The 20,193-nt window shown below is 51.7% G+C and overlaps 1 pseudogene; it reads left to right on the forward strand.

Moving 5' to 3' along the window:
• The window catches only part of LOC146187407 (uncharacterized), a 48,667-nt pseudogene extending 35,611 nt beyond the window's left edge, over positions 1-13,056 (forward strand).
• Positions 13,057-20,193: the final 7,137 nt, after the last annotated feature.

Consider the following 20,193-nt stretch of genomic DNA (forward strand, 5'->3'; position numbering starts at 1 on the left):
GGAGAGGATGGCCATTGCCGGGTGCCGACACTTTGAAGCGTGTACGAGGAGGAAGAAAAAGGGCCTAAGTGTACCTCAGCCGTGCGGTGAGTGACGAATGCTCGATTATAAGTGTACGTTCGAGCACCAACATTCAATCTGGATAGGGCAGTCATGATCGCCTTATATTCGATGCGATCAAAAGCTTTGGAAAGATCGAAAGCTAAGGCTGCCTTGGTGTGACAAGGAAGAAGTGGGTCAAAAAAGTTGGCAGAGGCTTAGCTTGGTTAAGCCCGGTAGGTTGCGAAAGCATCCTTAGCAGTAGGTGGCATCGTAGTCATGCGCACCGCCGTCTCTCACAGACGGCGCGAGTCGGTCGCCGCTTTATGCAGCTGTATAACGTCACAACACCTGTGGCGCTCCTGGCGGAGAGAGCGGGAGTTAGGCCGCCGTTCATGCGCACCGCCGTCTCTCAAGGACGGCGCGAGGTGGTCGCCCGGCTTTGAGGCGTGACGTCATAACACCTGTGGCGCTCCTGGCGGAGAGAGCGGGAGTTAGGCCGCCATTCATGCGCACCGCCGTCTCTTACGGACGGCGCGAGTTGGTCGCCCAGCTTTGAGGCGTGGCGTCACACAGAGATATACGAAAGGTCATTTCATGTGCACCGCCGTCGCACCGCAAAGGCTTGAAAGTGAAAATTGTATTGCTTTCGCAATAAAATGTCGTGGGTGAGTTGCAGCATGGTATTCTGTGCGGACAGATGGGGTCAGAATTTCACCATGCTGTGCGGATATAGATTGTTGTCTGCCATATGTGCTGTAAGTCTCGCTAACACAACTTGTTCGAAGAGCTTCCCGAGGCAAGAGGAGCGAAATAGGACGAAGGTTTTTAAGTGTAAGTGGTTTGTTAGGTTTGGGTATAAATATAACCTTCGCATGACGCCAGGACTGCGGGAGGACACCCTCCAGCCAGTACTGGTTAAAATGTGCCATAATGTTGGTGATCGACTGGCCTTCAGATTACGAAGCATGGTGTTTGTGATTTGGTTCAGACCAGGTGCGGAGTTTGTTCGGAGATTAAGAAGGGCTGCTCTGACTTCCGTCTCCATGAACTCTATGTCCAGTGTGGAATTGGGCTGTCCTGCATACGGGGGTAGAGGTGTGGGGGCTCCTGGAGAGGTGTATGTGTTTTGAAGTGTGTCTAAGAGGGCGCCGGTATCTTCAATATGTTCGTGTATGCGGCGTGTCACGTGGTGTTGAGTTGTTGACGTGGTGCGTGTAGGGTCAATGAGATATCGGAGAAGTCATGCGTGTTTGGTGGACTGTTTTCCGGTGATTATATCACATACTTGTCCCCAATCAGATCTGCACAGCTCCTCACAATATTGTTCTTTTTGTGTCTGAAGCGCGGCCAGCCCCTTTTTAAGTCGTCTGTTGAGTTTATTATTTTTCCAGCATCTCAAGATGCCATGATAAGCCTTCCAGAGATGGGCTAGGCGTGAGTCAAGGGTATGGTTTTTGGTTGCAGTTTCTATGCTTCGCGTGTTGTAGTGAACACCATCCAGAAGTGATTGCAACCAATCGTCGATGTCTTTCATAGGAGCCCCTCAATGGGTGGTTCTCGAAGCGCGAAAGGCATTCCAGTTAATGGGTTTGTGTGCTGTGTATGTGTGACGGGGAGGTTTGTACGGGACAGTGATCTGTACAATCCAGTGACCTCTACGTAGTGTATGTTGCGTTCTGTTCCAGGTAACACTGTGTAGATAGCGGCTCAGCGTCAAATTTGGGCTAGTGTCCATGCTGACACTGTTGCCAATCCTCGTGAGAGTATGGAACGTGTTGGGCACATTGATTTGGAGGTTTTGCAGGAACAACCAGAGCCTGCGACCTCAATGTGTGGTTTTTGTGTATCCCCAGTAATTATGCTGACTGTTGAAATCTCCACCTATCAGCAGCGGGTGTTTCACTGCTAGCTGATACAGCTCTCGAAGAAGTGTTTCTAGCGAGGCCATCGGCTTGGATGGTGAGTGGTATTATATTTGCTATGAAGATTGATGGGCGAGTATGTGCGTGATGTATTAATTCTGTGATGACGCATGGTGTCTTCGACGTGATGTGATGAGTTTTGTACGTGATATTGCGATGAATGAGTGTGGACGCCCTGGGTGTGGTTGCGCTGTCAGTGTGTGTCGATGTGTAGCCAGGGAGTGTTGCTTGGTGTGCAGTCTCTTGTAGAAAAAGAATGTTAGGGGTGGGGAAGAGAAGTTGCAGAGGTGCATGTTTGCCCCGGCAGCCGCGGCAATTCCAACTTAAGATGGGGAGGAAATTATTGGTCCACCCCGCCTTACCGGGGTGTAGGAGATTGAAGGAGGGGAAAGCGACAGGCGTCTACTGGCATTTGTTCTTTAGGGGAAAAGGTCGGCTGAGCTTGCGGAGGAAGGGTGTGGGGAGTGGAAGGGGTTAGAAGTTGGGTGAAGCATTTTGCATTACTTGGACCATTTTGTTGAGCATCGCGTCCATGCGTTGTTTCAGCGTTTCTGTAAGGGCGGCGGCAAGGTGACTGAATTCAGCCTCAAGGCGGGCATCTAGTTCTTTTAGTTTGTGATCGAAGTTAGCATAGATTGCGGCAAATCTAGCGTCTATGTTTTTGGGGACGTGAGGATAGGTGTGGCATCTGAGGTGCGTTGTTTCTTTGCAGGGGGGATACTCGAAGATTCTATGGAGGAGGAGGTGGGATCAACGAGAGGTGGGCCGGATTGAGAGGCTGTGGAGGGGGTACTTAGGAGGGAGGAAAGGCGGCTTACCTCGTCCCGCAAGGCCCGGAGTTCCCAGTCCCTGGGATCTTCTTGCAAGGGCTGGGCTGGCGGGAGATGGCCGGTGGCATCGCCGGAAACGCGGTCAGCCCAGCTCAGTTGTCCGTTCTTGCAGCTGTCTTGCCGGCGTCTGGAATTTGATCTCGAAGTTGTGGAGTTGCGTCTGTTGGTTTTGCGCTCCGACTGATCGCTGCGCGACTGCCACGGCGTCGACGATGAAGTGATCGTGTTCCGGGAGGATGCTAGTTTGCGGCCTCGTGATTTGCAGGTTCCAGTCCCAGTTATATGCCGGCCTCCACAAAGATTGCAGCTGGCGGTGCACGTGGAGACATCTTCCCGGCGATGGGACGGTCCACAGCGATAGCACTTGTGTGATCTGGAATTACGCACACGTCGACTCGGTGTCCGGGCGTTCGGCAGTTCGTGCAAGCGTCTATGTGCCCTCTGTAAGGGTACACCCGTGGAGAGCTCCTCCATAGATGATGGCACGTGGGACAGGGCCGGCACGGAAGGTAATCAGTATGGAACGCGTAGCTGCGTGCGTCAAGTGTGGGTGCTTCGGGGTTGCCGACGATGAGGTCTTGCAGGAGCGCTTCTGGGTTCTCATTCCAATACGCATTGGAGATAACTACGCGCACTGATCCATCCGGTGGGGCTATGTAGGCTGCCACTGCAAAATTGTTGGCGTCCAACTGGATGGAGGCAATACGAATCAGCGTGCGTGCATTGGCTCGTAAAGGCGTGCTCACAGTGCACGTATTGTTGAGCGGTTGTACCCTGACTTGGATACGCATGGGCTACTGAAGCTGGGGCGCTGGTTTCAAGACGGCATTCCATAGCTATCTGGGCGGAATAGCGCCAGCTGCAGCCCGCATCGGGACCTGCATGCCATTTTGTAGTCAGCCACCGGAATCGGCAGCCGTTGCCGCGTGGGTTGCGCAGCCACACGCATAGCTCTCAGTTGAGCTGAGGTGCCTTGGATAGCAGGCGGCATGGCGACACCGGTTGCAAGTGCGGCGTTATCTTGGCATCCGGGTAACAAATGATGGTCAAGGGTGCGGGAAAGCACACTGAGAATGTGATTCCAGTCTCTTGGATCATACTCATGGGAGTTTAGGTCCTCTCACGTCACACGCACCAGCATTTCGGCGTTGGCAGCAGAGGCCCCGGTCGTCGCCAGGCGCGCGCGGAAGCGCTGGAGCGATACTATGGTCACCACCAACAGGTGTATTATGTAGATGTTGCCGGCCCATAACACGGCGGGTGGTATATGGCTGCAGTGGTACACAACACAAACATGGTTAACGGGCTAAGTTTCAATGCCTACAACACAACTCACGTGGAGGAGATTGCTATCGCTCTGGCTCTCAGTATTCCCAAGTCGAAACATATCATCACCGACTCGCGAGGGGCCTATCGGAACTATAGACTGGGATGGGCTTCGCCGCTTGCCCGGCGTATACTGCAATCTAGCTGCCTATACATAGACCCAACTCCGCATAACCTCATCTGGGCACCCTGTCACCAGGGGAAGGGAAACAGGCCGATCAGGCCGCCCGCGCACTCTCTCCCCGGGCTGTCTCCCTGTCCTTGGAAGCTTACTGCCAATCAGACAATCTGGCCCTTACATTCAAAGACATCACCGATTACTACAAGGAGGAGAGGCGCTACCAGGCCCCTTGTAAGGGACTGGATCGCGCTGATGAGTGCCATTTCATTAAACTTTTTACCATTACTGTACTGTGCCGGGCGGTGCTTAAACATTTCAACCCGTCCTTTGATGGTGCGTGCCAGTACAGTGGAGAGGATACCTTCCACATGGTATGGGCGTGCCTGTCAAACCCATCCATTCCACCCAAATCCAATCCAACTAGAGAGGACTGGGAGGCGGCCCTGCTCAGCTGTCAAGACCTCAAGGCTCAGAAGGCCTTGGTTGAATGGACGCGGGAGGCGTTACTTGCCAATTTGGCCCCGGAACAGTGGCGCCACCTAGTATTGTGAGAGGAGGAGACCAATATGTCTCTAACCCAAACACCTCTATGTATCCATTTAATAGTTAATAAATGTTTTAACCACCACCACCGTCGGAGTAGGCCTAACTCCTAAGAGAGTGAGGAGTAGCTCCGGCAACGCGGGGACGAAAAGGCCGTGAGCCGAAAGGTTCTCTCGCAGAAGTCGCTAGGGGAAGCGATGACGTCACCGCTAGGGCATGAAGCGTCTTAACATGAGTTCGCTCTTGAGAGACGTGTAATGAAAGCGGTTGCGTCTCATGCTTTGGACAAGTTAACGAGTGTTATATCATGAGAACTACGCCTTTGTGTCACTCAAAAGTGCGACAAGCAAGTGAGTAGACGGTGCGAACGGGGCGCCGCTATCGCGTTCCATTCTTAAAGGCGAAGCTTAAGCGTTCTCCAAATTTTTCTTCTCTATTTTCTCTTCTGTCCGCACGAGGCAGCAGAAATGGCTCAGCTACAGAACCAGTAGCAGGCCCGTGCATTTTCTTTTCCTTCTTCCTACAGCCACAACAACACCGTAGCGTGGCTTTATTCATTCAAAAACCTTCATTTATGAGGATGACCTGAGGCTTAGAGGGGAAGGGGGTGGGTTAGGTGAGTTTGAGGGCGCCAGACTCCGGCATGAAGTCTAGCAGCGCACTAAGCTTGCGCTTGGCGTTGGTATTGGGGGCTGTCCAGTCTTCGTAACTCTGAATGTGGTGAGCAGATGTGTAGGGTGCACGCAGGCCAGCCGTGCCAGGACAGGTTCAGATCAGGTGCTGCAGGTCAACAGAGCCAGCAGGGCAGTTGGGCAGCTGATCGTGTTTCGGCGCCATTGACTTAGGGTGTCCAGTGTGTACGCTGCAACGGCTCGCGCCTTGTGAGTTAGAACTAGGGCAGGACGAGAGGCCGGAAGGGATCGGAGGAGTAATATCGGGAACAAGGTCTCACAACAAACCTCTCCGTTCATGTTTAAACCGCGTGATGACAGAGTCCGGTATGATGAAGGAGACGGAAGAACGCTAAGGGTGGTCCCAGTTGGACGGGCCCACATCAAGGGTATACCGGCGGTCTTCCTGTAGCTGCGCACCAGCTGCCTCGGGGGCCATTCTTATCCCAGTTCCTTGTGCGTGATGTCCAGGTGTCCAATGAATTCGTACCGAGACTTGTGAGGTCTCTCACAGGTAGCGGCAGCGCTTTTTGATGCGGTGTTGTAGTGAAGTCTTGTAAGAACAGGCTTGCAGGGTTTTTATAGCCTCTTGACTGTCGGTGTAGATGTGGATGAAACAATCTGTTCCTTTGGTGCAGTGTTGAAGGGCCTCGTCGATGGCCGTTAACTCGAGTTCAGTTGCGGACCAGTACCTGCGACCACTGCGGCTAGTAGCGTGCAGCTGTGAACCCTGCCGGTAGTAAGCGGTGATTGCAAACGTGATGCCGGTGTCATCGTCATGATATAGGGCGGTGTCTGCATAAATGCAGAGACCGATGTGTTGGTCTTGTGTATCAATTATGTTGCATTGTCGGTGATCTCTTCCTGGCCCTTTGGTGTTGGTTAGAAGGGGTTTTGGATCCGTTACCAATTTTTTTGTCCATGGTGCTGTAAGGTGGTCCAGTATGGGCAAATGTAGGTTGGCTTCGTCAAAGATTCGAGTGACGAGGCGATGCCCGTTGGGTGTGTGACGCAGGCGAGTTTCATAATTGGCTCGATGAGTAGCAATACGTGCATCCACTGGTGGGAGTTGAGCGAATCTGTGAAGCTCCGTGATGCGTGTGTGTACGGGTAGACCAGTTATAACCCTCAAGGCAGAGTTATAAAGTAAGCCAAGTGTCTTGTAATTGGCTGCAGTGAAGTCAAACTAAGGGGCACCGTAACGGAGCTTAGCGAGCAGAATAGCTACGGTGAGGCGACGCGCTACCTCCGTCCCTGCGCCCCTACTCTTGCTGCTGAGCCGTTTGATTAAGTGGAGCGTTGGCTTCCATTGAGATTTTAGCTGTTGGATCCAATCCTTAGCAGTACAATGTTGATTGACGGGAGCGCCAAGTATTCGGAGATGACCTTCCGCGGGTTGTTCGATGCTTTGACCGCCGAAGTGAAGGTTGACGTCCAGACCACCAGGCGGTGGATGTATGATCAGAAATTTAGTTTTTTCCGGGGATGAACGCATGCCCGTAGAATGAAGTTCAATGTCGATTGTATCTAGTGCTAGTTGCAGGGCCTCCGTTTGTTCTCGAGCCGTATTACGGTACGTGGTCCAGAGCGTGATGTCGTCCGCGTATATTGTGAACCATAGGCCATCGACTTTGTCTAGTTGCCATGCGATTTTCGCCATGACGATGTTAAATAAGGTGGGAGAAATGACTGAGCCTTGAGGCACACCCGTGCGGTTTGTAAAATGTGGTGCCGTATGGTTGGTATCGATTTGAGTTTCATAGGTTCTGTTACTCAGGAAATATTTCACAAAGCTGATGACGCGGGCTCCAACTCCAGTGTGGATGAGCGCGTCGACAATAGCTTGATGGCTGATGGTGTCGAACGCCTTGTGTAAATCGACGGCTACGAGTATGTCAGGACGCTCGCAGCCACGTTGGACGTTTCGCACTTCTCTCACTAGGTGCCCTGTAGTCTAACAGGGGTGTGACGTCATAAGCGAGGTGAAGATGGGCTACCATTCAAGTCGGCTGTTTCGCGCTTCCCCCACTATGTTTGCTGTGGTCTAACATGTGTGTGTGTGTGTGTGTAAAAACGTTATTTGGAGGAAGCTTGAGGTAGCCGGGGCAACCTCATTGAAACACTAGTTGGGCTCCTCATTAAAGGAACCTATTGGCGCTGCGGCTCGGGCTCGGTGGACCAGGGCCTTCTGGCTTGCCAGATCGGAGCAGCCGAGCAGGGCTGCCTCCCAGTCCACCCGGGTGGGGTTGGGTTTGGGGGTGAGGTTCGGGGTTGACTGACATGCCCACACCATGTGGAAGATGTCCGAAGACTTCTCCGCACAGTGCGGGCACTTTCCTGTACAGGCAGGATCAAAGTGTTTTAAAACTGCCGGGCACAGCAGCGTTTTAGTGTAAAGGCGAAGGAGTGTGCGTTCCTCCACCTTTTTAAGGCCCTTACAAGGCTTAGGATAAATTGCATGGCCGAATTGAAATAATTCAGTAATTTCTCGAAAAGTGAGAGCCGGATTGGGTTCGAGATCCGTATCATAAGGGTCTGAAGGCGTTGCCAGGAGAGTGAGCGCGCGGGCGGCGGCGTCGGCTGTTTCATCGCCTTCGAGGCCCATGTGAGCTGGAGTCCATACAATCGTTCGAGACGCGGGGGCCCCGAGGTAGTCACTGTTTTGAAGAATGCGGTGCGCAAAGAGAGGAATGTACCCCTGTTTAATATTTCTGCAGGCCCCTCTCGAGTCGGTGATGATGTCTCGTGAGTCCCTGTCTGCGGCGGCTAACGCGATGGCATGTGTTATGTCTTGAGCTCGGAACGTTAGGCCATTCACCGTGATTTTTTGATGGACGACTGTGGCTGTGTACCACCCCCCATGGAGAGGGCCGGAGGCGTCCACGTAGAAACTTCCGTGTTTGTTCCCATAGTGACGGGCCAGTGTCTCCGCCCGCGCAAGGCGCCTGCCACTGTGGTCGTCACGTGTCATGTTGAAGGACATCTCGAGCAAATAGTTGAAAAACCTCTAGCCGTAACCCTACAGGAAACTGGCAAAGGAGTAATTAAATTATCAGGATATCAAGCGTTTGCTGGTGGCCGGGGAGACAAATCCCGGGTCACTACATTCGTCAAAAGGATTGTAGCGGTGATCGAACATGAAATAAGTTCTCGCCACATTGAGGTGGTTTTCGTTGAAATCATCACGGGCAGGAAGAAGGAACCCAGTATTTTCGTCCTAAACATATATAACTCTCCTCAGAAACGCAAAGTTAGGTTTAAGACATTATTTCGCAAAGCAATGAAGGCAGCCGCAGCTAACCCCCTGCTAATTGTAGGAGACTTCAACGCCTTCCACCGAGAGTGGGGATATAATAGGCAAGATCCGAAGGGCAGGCAATTATGGGAAGATTTTCACGAATTAAACTTCACCCTGCAGACAGACTCTGGCTGCCCGACCAGGGTGGGAAACAGTGTGAGCAAAGACACAATCCCAGACTTAACATTCACCAAAAACATAGAGGAGCTTAGGTGGAAGAACACAGAGCTCAACTTTGGAAGCGATCATTACGTCCTCGAAATAACTCTTAAACGGGGAGTCAAAGTACGACGAGAAAAGATCATCAGCGCAATCAAATGGGAGAATTTCAGACAAATTAGGGAATCCGCAAATATGGATGAAAATATTGATACTATCGACGATTGGGCAGAAACCCTTATGCACCACGTTAAATCCGCTACCATTACCCTAGAGAGGGACGATGCACCGAAAATAGTCGACATGAAACTCCTACACATGTGGGAGGAAAAAAAGGGTATGGAAAGACGCCTCCGGCGTCAGAGATGGAACCGAAACCTAAGGCGAAAAATAGCCAGGCACAAGAAGGAAATTGAGAATTATGCAATTAAACTCTGCGAGCAAAACTGGTGTAACAGGTGCGATGAAATGGAGGGCAACATGAGCCTTTCAAATACGTGGAGCCTGCTACGATATCTTCTTCATCCCGACAGTTCGAAAACGCAATCAAACACAACAATAGCAAAGGCAAGACACGCGTTCGAGGGAACTGACGCGGAACTAATAACTAAACTTGTAGACACATATTTCAGCGATACAACATCCCTCCCTCTTAGGCAATACGCGGACCTTCCGAACGAGGCCCTCGACGCGCCCATTTCAGAAGCGGAAGTTAGAGCCGAAATCCTGAGCTTAAAGACGCGATTAGCTCCCGGTCCCGATGGAATAACAAATAAAATGCTACGAAACCTAGACGACGCTTCTATAACGGCACTCACCAACTACATGCAAGAAGTACGGAGTAGCGGTCGTCTTTCCCAGCAGTGGAAAACTGCAAACGTTGTGCTAATTCCAAAATCTGGCAAGCCCCCGAAATTGGAAAAACTCAGACCTATTTCTCTAACCTCATGCATTGGAAAGCTTATGGAACGCGTAATCCAAACAAGGCTAACTAATTTCATGGAGAAAAACGACCTGTGGGCGCACAAGATGCATATTAAAACCCATTCGCAGCACGAATAAAACAACGACAGGAAGAAAACACACACGACAGGACGAATGCAGCATTCGTCCTGTCGTGTGTGTTTTCTTCCTGTCGTTGTTTTGTTCGTGCTGCGAATGGGTTTTAATATGGATCATTACCAACTGGCCCAAACATCGGTGTTATCGCACAAGATGGTCGGGTTTCGACCGGGCCTGTGTACACAGGACGTAATGCTCCGATTACAACATGATGTAATTGACGCGAAATCCAGAGACGCGAAGGTAATTCTAGCACTAGATCTAACAAAAGCATTTGACAACGTAAAACACCGGGCAATTCTCACGGGACTGCAGGAATTAGGAGTCGGCGAGAGGACATATAATTACATAATAGATTTCCTGACAAACAGGACGTTGAAACTAAAGTTTCAGGACCTAGAATCCCCCACCGTCCACCTGGGAAGTAAAGGAACGCCGCAAGGCTCGGTGCTCTCCCCCTTCCTTTTTAACGTGGTAATGAGAGGCCTTCCTGCCGCTCTTAAAGTCATAAAAGACCTAAAGTTCAGCATTTACGCGGACGACGTTATTCTTTGGAGGAACAATGGCAGCGATGGCAGCATAGAGGAACGCCTGCAGGCGGCGGCGGACACCATTGTGTCCTACGCGGCCGAAAGGGGTCTTGCGTGCTCTCCGCAAAAATCCGAACTTTTCATATATAATCGAAAATCAATGAGGTGCAAGGGCGACTTTAACGTAGAAATTAAGGTCGACGGCAAAACCGTACCAAAAGTCAAGCAAATCAGAATCCTCGGACTTTTTATTCAAGAAGACGGGTATAACAACGGAACGATAAAAAAACTCACTACCTACGCGACGCAAGTAACAGGGATATTTAGGAGGATTGCATTCAAAGGCAGAGGCCTGAAAGAGTGAAGCCTCATGAGACTGATGCAGGCGTACATAACAAGTAGAATATCCTATTCCACACCGTTCCTCAACATCAGGACCAATGAAAAAGATAAGATAGACACACTCATCAGGCGTTGCGTCAAGAGGGCGCTGGGTCTACCCATCTCCTCTTCTACGGAACGCCTGATAGAAATGGGAGTGCATAATAGCTGGACGGAACGTGCTGAAGCGGTGAGAATCGCCCAACATGAGAGGTTAAGTAGGTCGAGCACGGGTCGAACCATCTTAGAATGGGTGGGTCGAAAAATAGATAGGGGCACAGCCGACAAGGTTGCCCTACCACCACAATGTCGCGAGAACATCATTGTCCGTCCTCTCCCCCGCAACATGCACCCAGAATACCACAAGGAGAGACGGGAAGCGAGAGCAGAAGCACTGGTTAAAAGTGCAAAAGAATTCAGAGTAAAAGAAGTTGCCTACGTAGACGCTGCAAGCGGGCGATCAGGGGCGGCAGTCGCCGCGGTAGTCGATGGTAGCGGCGCACCAGTCGTCTCCGCCACCATCCGGAGCAGAAACATAGACACGGCTGTGGAGGTCGCAATAGCGCTCGCTTGCGTCGGAACGAAGGCTAGATTGATCTTTATCGACAGTAAAACTGCTCTCTGGAATATCGGAAAAGGCAGGGTCTCGCAAGAAGCCGCCCGAATTCTAAAAGCTGCAGCTAAAATTGATCGCAAAATCACCCTAATTTGGGTCCCAGCACACACGTCCGTCCCCGGCAACGAGGCGGCCCATGATTTAGCCCGAGATAACTACTTCCGGGCAAACGCGGAGCCGCCCGACTGCCAGGCGATGGACGAACGTTTGCAAACCTTTAAAAAAATAATCGAAAATTACAGATTAGGAAGACGTCTGATGCCGCCGCCGGATCCTAGCTTAAATAATAAAGAGGTCATAGCCTGGCGGCGATTACAAGCCGGAAATTTCCTGAACCCTGTCTGGTTGTTTCACACCCAGATAGATGAGAGAAAAAATGATAACTGTAAAGCCTGCGAAGCGAGGGGGACCCTCGGCCATATACTTTGGGAATGTCCTAAGTCTCCAGGCGCTAGGGACAACGTTAAAAGTAGAGAAGCCTGGGTAATCCTGCTGCGAAGCGACGTCCCCGCTGACCAGCAGAAAGCCGTCCGCCTGGCTGCTGAGGCCGCGAATAACCAATGTATATTCGCCAGTCCTTAGTCGCGGAGGTTCCAGCCCCTGTTCCTCAGGCCTGCGTGCCAGGAGCGGGGAGTAGGGGGCCTCCTCAATAGGTGGAAATTAAAGTTTTAATCAAACAATCATGGCCGGAAGAGGGCGTACGTGCAGGGCGTATCTCCAGATTTCAGGAGGTAGGGTGCCATGCTGGCTCTCTAAGGGTGCCTCGATGCGCGCGCCCCCTTCCGCCGCTCCGGAGGATGGGGACATTCTTTGAAAGGGTCAGTGCCGCCTCTACGACGAGATGGAACGCGTTGCTTCTCGCAAGCGGAAGCATGGTGCATCAGCTCCGTGATTTTTCGCTTGTGATCGTGGCCCAGCAACTCGACCCTTGAAGAAATCAGAGCGACTGCATCACGCAAGTGACCCGATCTGGAGCCACTAGTTGTATCCAGGTGGGCCCCAATTTCACCAATTAGGGGCTGAGTTTCACCCGTGCATCGCGGCAGCGGTGCTAAGCCTAACGGCTGCGCCGCTTTCCGCCACTAGTTTGCTCACCCCTCCTTCTCCAATATGGCTTCTACCTTGCAACGCGGCTATGATCCGTTCAAATGTCCTGGTCCACCATTTCGACGGTCCAAGATACTGGTTCTTCAGTCTCACAGCCCCTTGAGAACGAGAACCTTTTCAAACTTGTACAACGCCGCTTCCAGTCCAGAGCGGACGCAAGATGGTGGCCGACACATCAGCGGCCTCCCAACCACAAGCCAACAAGGACGCTGGCGCGCAGCCCCACGCCCATCCTGTCCAAACTGCTCACCAACCGAAAATTGCTGCAGGCATGCAATGGCGTCCACGACCCATGCCACACCCGCACCCCCAAGACATTGTTGTAATCCTCAAGCCCCGCGTCACGTCAAACTTGCGGAATGTGTTCCTACGTGGCGAACTGGGAGCGGCGCTCACAGCCTACCTTGGCAAGCAGGCGGCAGCCACGCTCAACATCATCCCGGCATAGGACCAAAATCTTGTAGTAGTGGGAACCCAGGACCCACCCACAGCGGACCGCATAATTGGCGACTTCAACTTGAATACCGACAAGGGACATTTGAAACAGACTGGCGAAATCTGCCGAGGTGTGATCTCTGTGGCCAACCAGGAGGCAAGCAACACCCTGAAAGAGAAAGTGCAGTGGCGAGCTGGTGAGCTCACAGAACTACGCAAGCTGGGAAAGACGAACGTCGCGGTTCTCACTTTTGTGGGGAAGGTGGTGCCACGTTTTGTTCATTACAATTCGGAACTGGCTGTTGTTCGTGAATACAAGCGTACTGTGCCGGCGTGTGTGAGGTGCGTTACTATCGGGCATCGGGCAGACACGTGTCCTCCCTCGAACCCCTTAAAGTACGGCCTGTGTGGTCAATGTGCGGAGCTTACTCCAGAAGGTCCAGCTCCACATGACTGTAAACCGTCGAGTGTAATCTGCGGCTTGGCCCACCCCACGGGCTCACAGGATTGCGCGGCAAAATTTCGATGACTTCTGATGCCCAGAAGCAAGCCTCGGCAATGTGGCGTCTTGAAAACGGACACACCTGCCAAAAAGCCAGGTCACGCCACTCGCGGAGCCAATGACAGCGCTGAGCCACACCACCTAGTCTAGGTGGTGTTGGCTGAGCGCGGCAACCGGACCACCGGCTCAGGTGACAGTGACGTCAACGATTCTTCCTCCCGCAACCTGACGTCATCGAAAGACAAGAAGGCGCCCCCACCGCCTCCAAGCGGCAAGAATGGCAGACACTTCCCGGCCCTTTAGACAACCTCCTTGCTTCAGACAGACGGCGCTGCCGGCACCCATGCCTCCGCGCCGCAACATAAGCAGGTGAGCAGCTGGGCAGGGGTTGCCTCGTCTCCTATCCCCTTCTCACTTTCCTTCCCGCGCGCAGTCCCCGGCATAGACGCCGAGAGCCGCAAACAAATCGAGCTGCTCAGGGCACAGAATGAGCAATAGCTCGCTTAAATTCAAAATTTGGAAGCTAAACTCACAGCCGCGTCGAGTCCCCAGAGCTCAGACGCCATGGAGAGTGAACCGGAGCTGCCGGCTGCGTTCGCGGCAGCTATGGCCGCTATGGAGGCGCGTCTCGCCTCTCAACTGCAAAACATGGTGGAGGCCGCCATGGACCACGTCGCAGCCAAATGCTCGTTAATGGTTCCTGAAACTTTCTCCAAATATATGCACGATCATCGCAGAACGAGCCGTCGGGCTAGGGACCTTAAAAACATGTTCCGTCTCACAGAAACAGGCCGTCGAGCAGGGAACCTTAAACATATGTCCCTTCTCGCAAAATACGCCCGAATTATTGCGTATTCGGATAACGAGGACTCCAACCCCGCACCAACCTCAGGTGCCGGCTCCGGGGTGGTGTCTGTACCAGTCTCACTAAATATCACTCATGGCGGGACAACCTCACCAGCAGTCCCTGCCCCCAAATCATGTCAATCATTATTGGTAACGCGATGGAACTGTAGGGGCTTCAGGAACCGCCAAAAACGCGCGAGTCTACTTCTCTACTTAGAAGCATTCGAAACTGTGCCCGGCGTGGTCGCCCTCCAGGAGCCAGGAGCGGCGGCCAAATTAACAAACTACACGACGTTCCAGCGAGACCCCTCGTCCTGTCTGTTCGTACACAAATCATACACGGCCACAGAAGTGGATCTAGACCTAACACTTCCCTATTCGTATGTCATGGTGACGATCTTACCCCTCCGCCACTCAGATCCTCCTACGCACATACTGGACATATACTACTCGCCCAAACTAAAGCGAGTGACGTTCACAGACATCTTTAGCCGTGCGCTGAAGACAGCGGGTCGAGACTCCCTCTTGATATTGGGTGACTTCAATGCCACCAGTCAGCTGTGGGGGCACCGTAAAGAGGAGGCGCGAGGACGCAAACTGGCGGAGCTTGTGTCCACAGTGGGCCTCACCCTCCACACCAACCCTGTTTACCCAACACTCGTAGGTAACTCCGTGACGCGGGACACGTGTCCGGATCTTACCTTCACTCGCAACATACGACACGCAGACTGGGTTAACACCGAGGAAACCCTCGGCAGCGACCACTGCCTTCTTAATACCACAATCTACACACGCCCCCTGAAGCGTCCTACCACACAAGCCCACATCTCTAATTATACTACCTTCCGACAAAGTTTTCCCGCCACTACCAACACTGCCATAGTAGAGCAAGGGTACACCAACTGGTCCCGGTCACTGATGTCACCCCTTCGCACACATGAAACGCAGATCCAGCTCATAGAGGCAATAACGGACATGGATAATCACCTCATTCACCTCTGGAAAGCTCGCCGCAGCCTTACACGCCGCTGGCGTCGTCAGAAACCCAACCGCAAACTTAAAGAACGTATTGCCGATATCATCCACCGAGCCGCCGAGTACGCAGCCTAGCTCGCTGACTCGAACTGGGTGGATCGTTGCAACACAGCGGCCCGACAAATGTCTAGCTCTAATACATGGAGGCTCTTATGAGCTCTCATCAATCCATCGCAGACCCGCACCGAAATCCAAAAACATTTACACAGAGCAATCCACTCCTTTAAAGGCAACACTATGGAGCTGGTACAATCGCTCCGGGACCGCTACTTGTGCACAGCTCAAGACCCCCGAGGATCGGTCTACTCCTACGCAGGCAAGGAGAACTCGGAGCTGGACAAACCTTTCCAGCTTCACGATCTTCGGGCCAGTCTAGTCAAAATGAAGAGAGGCACCGCGCCTGGTCGGGACAAGGTAACCGTCAAGCTTTTGGCGAACCTGCCTGACTCGACGTACCAGTGCCTACTCGACTACATTAACGCAATCTGGGCAGGGGAAACACCCTTAACCATCGATTGGAAAACGGCACTTGTGACTTTCATCCCGAAAGCTGGCAAACCAATAGACACGGATAACCTCCGCCCCATCTCTCTCACCTCCTGTGTGGCCAAACTAAGGGAGACTATGGTGCGCGATCGGCTATCCGAATATCTTGAACACAGGCACACTTGCGCGGACACCATGTTCGGATTTCGCCCACACAGATCCGCACAGGATGTCCTTCTCCAACTTAACAGAGACATTCTCAACCCATTCGAACGCCCCCACAATGACCGGGTTGTACTCGCCCCAGACTTGAAAGGCGCTTTCGATAACATCACACACAAAGTCATACTTACCCATCTAAGTGAAACACACTGTGGCAGCAATACGTTCAATTATATAAGACAATTCCTTACAGACCGACAATCCTACATCAAAATACAAGACAAGGAGCACGGACCATTCATGCTCGGCACGCGGGGCACACCTCAGCGCGCAGTTCTCTCCCCGCTGCTTTTTAACATTGCCATGATGCGTCTGCCGGCCCAGCTGGCTGAGGTCGAAGGCGTGCAGCACGCGCTCTACGCCGACGACATCACCCTATGGGCAACGCAGGGCAGTGTGGGCGACATTGAAACCTGCCTGCAAAAAGCGGCGAACATAGTGGGCCGCTATGTCCGGCGCTGTGGTCTTCAATGTTCCCCCAGAAATCACAGTTTGTGCATATGCAGTACACAAATCTCGCTCTCGCTTGCGAGCGGTCCAATTCATGAATCAAAAGAGATCAGAGTACTCAGTCTCTTCATCCATCACCAAAGATGCCCTGACACAACACTAGCCAAGCTCCGCCAGGTGGGGGACCAGGTCAGCCATATGGTCCGCCGGGTGTCTACCAAACGCGGGGGGTTGCGAAATAAGGATGCCTTGCGGCTGGCAAACGCCTTCGTAACCAGTCGATTCCTGTATTCGACTCTTTACCTCCACTTGCGGAAGCACGAGGAGGATACCCTCGAGGTGATCCTCCGAAAAATCATGAAACGTGCCCTCGACCTCCCAATCTCCACCTCTAACAGTCGGCTCATGGCCCTAGGGGTGGTGAACACTTTCAGGGAGCTTCGGGAAGCACATTTGATGAACCAATATACCCGCCTCACACAGACAGTGTCCGGTCGCCGCCTTCTTGCCCGGCTGAACATTCAACATAAACAGTTAACAGAGGAGAGGCTCCGCATCCCAGAACTCTGGAGACGCGCCCTCAGAGTGCAGCCTCTCCCTGCCAACATGTCACGAGAAGACCATAATGGGCGGCGCCTGGCGCGGGCGGAAGCCTTGGCCCGCCATTATGGCAGCAAATCAGGTGTGTTCTACGTGGATGCCTCGGGCCCCCATCCAAGGGGCTGGTATACGGCCGCAGTCGTTCACAACGGGAACACAGTCGATGGCCTTACATTCAAGGCGAAATCTATAACACACGCTGAAGAGGTAGCAATTGCACTCGCCGCCTCAGACCACACTTCTAAATATATCATCACCGACTCACGAGGGGCTTGTCGGAACGTCGCCCAAGGGTGGACCACCCCCTTAGCCTATATAATATTTCAAAATTGCTGCCGGGACACGGACCCCACGTGCCGATATCTCGTCTGGGCTCCTAGCCACCATGGTCTTGCAGGGAACGAGGCAGCTGACGCAGCCGCCCGCGTGCTTTCTCTCCGGGCAGTTTCTTCGGGACAAGAATCGGCTGAGGACATCGATGCTTACTTTGGGTATTTTTGTGGATTTTAGCAAAGCCTTTGATTTCCTGAACCACAAGCTTTTGTTGCAAAAGCTGAGTGCTTACGGTATCCGCGGTGCATCGCATGTGTTGTTTGAATCATACTTGAGTGATCGGAAACAGTGTGTCAGTATTGGGAACCACTCCTCATCTTTTAAGAGTATTTCTTCTGGTGTGCCACAAGGCAGTCTACTGGGGCCACTGCATTTCAATGTATATGTAAACGATATTGTTCAACCGAATTCTGATGCCTGTTATGTTTTTTATGCCGATGATACCAGCATGTTTGTTTCTGGTCATGATATACAGGAAGTAGTTGCAAAAGCGGAAACTGAGATGTCTAAGATAATCAATTGGTCCAACGCCAATGGTCTTAAGATCAACGCAAATAAATCTAAAGCCATAATTTTTAAACCAAGAAACAAACAGGCTGCAATAGATCGTCCTTTAACGCACGGTACAGCTGCTATTGAAGTTGTTAACCAACATAGGATTTTAGGAGTGACATTTTCAGCTGACCTGACATGGTCGCACCACATTGATTGTTTGAGCAAGTCACTGTCATCAGCTGTGGGAGCACTTGCCAGATGTCGTTATTATCTGCCTGAAAAAATAAAAGTTCAAATTTACCACGCATTATTCACATCACATTTAAACTATTGTTCGCTTGTTTGGGGAACAACAACGATCGGCAACATTAACGCAATTTTTCTTTTACAGAAAAAAGCTCTTCGTAATATTGCTAATGTATCGTATTACCATCCGACAGAAGCACTGTTTCTCAAGTATCATATAATAAAAGCACAATATCACCTACCATATCGCTTAATATATACTTTCTTTTTTGCAAGCAATGATCTTCAAACGTTTTTAAAGAGCTCCGCAAGTTTAAGCAAACAAAAAAGCGACGACCGCACCCGCAGCTGTGACAAGTGGTTTGTTCCGCATCGGCGTACCGAATATCTCTGTCAATCCTTACAATACCAACTTCCGCTTCTTCTCAATGACTATGAAAAGAGGGCAATATATTTCGGGACTTTCAATAAAAAAAGATTGCGACATTATTTTGTAACCAAATGAACTACTTATGTTTCAATAACCATGCTCACTTTGTGATTAGAGTTGTACTGACGTGTTAGAATTCTGTAGGGCTCTATAAGTTTCATTGTGAATTGAGGCCTAACGCAAATTTCTTATACTTTCCGTGAATAACTACTGTTTTGTTAACTACTGTACTTTGAATTTTTGTTAGAGTTTGTTTGAACGGATGTTAAATTTATGTGAGTCTACACTGTAATTTACTGTGGGACAACTGCTGCCGTGTATGGGCCCTCAGGCACTCTTCAAGCTGTTCTAGAACAGCTTTTTTCGCCTGAGGGCCTTCAACCTTGAGTTGAAAATAAATTGAATTGAATTGAATTGATTCCAATCCGGCCAACGCATTCAAAGATATTGCAATTGTTTATCAAAACTCGCATCGCAAATACCCTAACCCCTGCAAAGCGTTAGAAAAAGCGAACGAGAGGCTGCTCCTGCGCCTCTTCACTAACACGATGTTGTGCTCGGCAGTACTTCACTGGCCAGTGCCAGTACTGTGGGGAGGTGGCTGACACCTACCACATGGTATGGGCCTGCCAACGAAACCCATCCCTTCCCCCATCCCTAATCCTTACCGGGAGGACTGGGAGGCGACCCTGCTCGGCTGCTGCGACCTACAGGCCCAAAGGGCCTTAACGCGGCGTGCGCGGGCGGCGGCAACCGCCAATGGTGTCCCTGACTAGGGTCTCCACCCAGTATTGTAAGGCCGAAGTTCTTAAGGCTCCGCGTCAAACCTCCAAATATGCAATGAACGTTTTCACCACCACCACCACCTCTACGCCTCCATATTTGAGCCCACGCAAGTGTGTCCCGCTTTTGCGGCGGCTGTCTTGTGGCGTTCTTTGGCGCGCGTTCATGTTTGGGATTGCAGATGGCAGGAACGCTAGACAAGATGAGACTTCTGGAGGAAAGGTGCTTGTCTCCACCCTTCGAGGGCGCGAGGGCGTGCGCATCGAGGCACCCTAACAGGTGGTGCCATCTTCTATTTCAGACACTTCGCCTCTCTTGCTTTCGCAATCTCCTAGGCATAACTACAGCTAAGCCACTGCGAATTTTTTTTTAATGAAGAGGAGCCGCACACCTCTTATGCGTTGCTAGGCAAAGCTGGCAGAGCTTGGCTAGGGGGCTGCGCATCTGGCCTTAGAGGATCGCGACGGCGACCACCTCTACTGCGCGTGACGTCCCTCGATTTTGCGCATGCGCAGAATATGGTTTTTGCAGCATACGGCCCACACAAAGCTTGGCTCTAACCCTCGTAGTGAAGCTTTTTGCTTCAAAATATATTAATAAACCTTATCTCCGCCGGGAATCGAACCTTCATTCCTTGGATCCCCAGCCTAGCGCTTTACCAACCATTCCACTTTTTTCTTTACCAACTATGCCAGACTACTACCAAATACACCAGTGGCAGC

The sequence above is a fragment of the Amblyomma maculatum genome, chromosome 6 (assembly GCF_055883805.1).
Source record: "Amblyomma maculatum isolate TAMU_Amacu chromosome 6, ASM5588380v1, whole genome shotgun sequence".
Lineage (NCBI taxonomy): Eukaryota > Metazoa > Arthropoda > Arachnida > Ixodida > Ixodidae > Amblyomma > Amblyomma maculatum.